The sequence below is a fragment of the Microtus ochrogaster genome, chromosome 2 (assembly GCF_000317375.1).
Source record: "Microtus ochrogaster isolate Prairie Vole_2 chromosome 2, MicOch1.0, whole genome shotgun sequence".
Classification (NCBI taxonomy): Eukaryota; Metazoa; Chordata; class Mammalia; order Rodentia; family Cricetidae; genus Microtus; species Microtus ochrogaster.
The window spans coordinates 40,468,630-40,472,401 of NC_022010.1; positions in this window are offsets into that span (position 1 = coordinate 40,468,630).

Here is a 3,772-nt window from a genome sequence, read left to right on the forward strand (position 1 = left end):
CTGGAACTAGCTCTTGTAGACCAGGCTGGTCTCGAACTCACAGAGATCCCCCTGCCTCTGCCTCCTGAGTGCTGGGTTAAAGGCATGCACCATCACCGCCCGGCTAGCTCAGGCTTCTTACTAGCTAACTCTCACATTTAAATTAACCCATATTTCTATCTTTGCATTGCCAAGTGGATCATGGCTTGTTACCTCATTTTTTAGATATCCTACTTGTTTGGCAACTGGCTGGCCTCTCTTCACTCTGCTGCTCTCCTCCCATCATCCCCAGTTTGGAGGTCCTAAACCAGTGTTTTATTAAACCAATTTAAGTGACAAATCTTTACAGTGAACAAGAGGGGTATTCCACAGGATTGCTGCCTTTTCATCTAATTAATTCTGTCTTAAGCAGGGCAGTGGTGGCACATGCCTTTAATCCCAGCACTCGGGAGGCAGAAGCAGATGAATCTCTGTGAGTTCGAGGCCAGCCTGGTCTACAAGAGCTAGTTCCAGGACAGCCACCAAAGCTACAAAGAAACCTTGTCTCGGAAAAAAACAAAAGAAAAATCCTGCCTTAACGTAATAAAACTATATACAACAAAAACAGTTATTAAGTAAGAATTACAGTAACAATATCTAATCCAAATTAGAGAAAATACTTAATAATATATGTTATCTTGGTGAGTCTGTATCTGTTTACTTTCTATTATAATTAAGGAAAACTATAATTATAGCTATTTAGTCTTCAACTGTGTCAAAGTCCCCAGAAGGGTGAAATGTTACCTAATGACAGGGACATCAGGTTGCCTGGACAGTCACCAAAAGTTCCTCTGCAATATTGGAGCATCAAACTCTGGCCTACAGGCCTAGCACATCTGACAGACTTTCTTGTGAAGCAGGCAATTTTGAAGGGCTGTCCTACCTTGTCTTGGCAAAGTTGAGCAGTCACCTTTCTTGTGTCCTGCTGGTCCGTGTTAAGTTGGGAGCATAGCCCCCAGCCCCCAGGCCTGAGAGTTGTATTGGTCAGGACTCCAAATCCCAGGATGCCAGGTCCTGACCCCCTCCCTGGGGGAGGTTAGGACCACGCCCATGGAGTATTTAAGTGAACTCCCAAAAGAGGAACAGGTGATCTCTTTTCCTTCCTCCTGGTGGTCACATTCACGGCATCCCAGTTCCCTCTTGGGGACACCCAAGAGCACAGGAATCCCATTAAATCTGGATATTTCTTAATTTGGCTTGTTTTAATTTGGCCTGATTGGGAATTTGCATCAGCAGAGAGCTCATGTTAGGAAAAATTCTTAACAGTCCAGTTTGGACAGTAACTGTCAGCAATCGAAGCAACAGCAGTTTCTTTCCCCACATAGATAGTTTTTACCATAAAGAAAACAAACTCCATACAGAGTTTCTTCAATGCCCATCATCTTCTCTGAAGTAGATTGGTGCTGCCAGGAGCAGACATGTCTCATTGTGATAAAAAGTCTGGGTTATTAAAATATTTTAAATGCTATATTCTGTAGGTCTTTGAAGTGTTTGAAGATTACCTATCTATCTGAAATATATCTCTATATGACCTTGAAAATATATCTAACATGACTATGAGTTTAACTATTATAAATGATTATTAATCTGTATTTCTTAGTTATACATTTTAAATTGAGCTGCATAAACACAATACCTTAAACAAGAGTAAAAATATACATACAGTATTGATGGAGGAAGGTCATTGGTTAATTAATAAAGAAACTGCTTGGCCAGATAGGTTAGAACATAGCTGGGTGGAGTAAACAGAAGAGAATGCTGGGAGGAAGAGGAAGTGAGCTCAGACGCCATAGCTCTGCTCTCTGAGGCAAACGCGATGAAGCAAGCCGCCAGGTCAGACATGCTGAATCTTTCCTGGTAAGACTGGTGCTACACAGATTACTAAATATGGGTTAGGCAAGATAAGTCACCACCTCGTGGTGCTACACACATTAATAGAAATGGGCCAAGCAGTGTTTATATGAATACAGTTTCCTTGTTGTTATTTCGGGGCATAAACTAGCCAGGCAGCTGGGAGCTGGGAGGCAGGAAAGTAGGCCCGCAGCTCCTTCAACACAGTATAACAAAATTAACTTTAAATTTGTATCAATAATTTAAAATCCATATCAATGTAAAATATCCTGAAATTAATAGCTGTTTTTGGATTAATATAGATTCAATAGTCTATCCTTTTATCCTATTTCTAGATAGATAGATAGATAAATAGACAGATAGTTCAACTGCACCATACCACAAATACTAATAATTGAGCTAATTAACTGAACATCTTTTTTCTGTGTGTGGTTAAACCTGCATGTGTCCAGTTACTAAGGACACTGTCACAATTCTTTTCTCTATCTGTGATCATGCCAGCATTTTGAGGTATCAATGGCAAGAAATGTCCTAAATTATGAAACATTAAAAGTGGGGTAAAGTAGGAGCTGTAGATCTCAGACTGAAGAAATCCAATATCATTATCCTCATAATAATGGGAACTGAGGCCCCCAAGATATAAAAATAGCATCCCAGGTGACTCAGGCCAAGCACAAGCTCCATGATGCCAAACTCTTAGCTCCAAACTTCCCACCCTTCCCTTGAGAATTTGCTCGTCACTGTGGCTGTCTGCTTGAGTAGTATCGGAGGTGAGGCTGTGGTTAGTAGTACTACACTAGCTTAGCATGTATCTGGTAAGATTCCATCACCACCACCACCACCACCACCACCAATAGAAATACATGGCTCAAATGTCACTTCTTGGGAATCTTTTTCCTTTTTTTCCCAACACATAGTTAAAGTTAGTTTGAATCCACACTATGCCAAGATATAAGCTAGTGAATAAGACGGTCCATGATTGTAGTCTAAGCACATGGGATCTTGAGGTAGGAGGATCAGGAGTCTGAGGCCAGCCTCGGCTTCATAAACAGTACCAGGATAGCCTGGGTTATATTATGAGATCCCCATCCCTCTCACGAAGAATCAATATGATAATAATAGCAATAACAATAGTAAAAGGATGTAAATGGTCAAACATTTTAAACCTTTCCCAAATTTATTTGTCTAGACGTTTCCATCTTTTTCTCTTCCAACCTTCTAGAACCCTGGATAATGTAGCCTTCCTTTCCCAGAATGCCCCCTGGTTTCCTTTGAAGGGCATTTTGACTATGCACCTGTTTGAGCAGAGGTTGTTTAGTGCCCCTTCCCTGCTGTGTTCCTGGTTCAGGGTGTGTGGTCAGCAAGTCTTGGCATTTCTTTTATTTTTCAAGACAGGATTTCTCTCAGTAGCAGCCCTAGCTGTCCTGGAACTAGCTCTGTAGACCAGGCTGGTCTCGAACTCACTGAGATTTGCCTCCTCTGCCTCCTGAATGCTGGGATTAAAGGCATGTGCCACCACCACCTAGCTGAGTCTTGACACTTCTTAACTTACAGTTCACATCCCCTCTTCATCAAGAATTTCTCATTGGAGGATGTGTCATCCCAACATATCCAGATCTTGCCTTCCTCATTGCTGCCACCCTTTAGTACCCTAGTAACTCACTGCCTTTGCTTAGCTGCTTGTATTGTGATTTACCTAAAGAAAATGGGTTATGACGGAGGGGAACTGTGGCCAGATATGGGAACTGGGAATCACAAGACTCCAGGTACCTCTGAGGACTGTTTTTCCTTTCCTGGGATCAGTATCCTCTCTCTCCATACAACTTCCCGCCTCTCTCTCTCTCTCTCTCTCTCTCTCTCTCTCTCTCTCTCTCTCTCTCTGTGTGTGTGTGTGTGTGTGTGT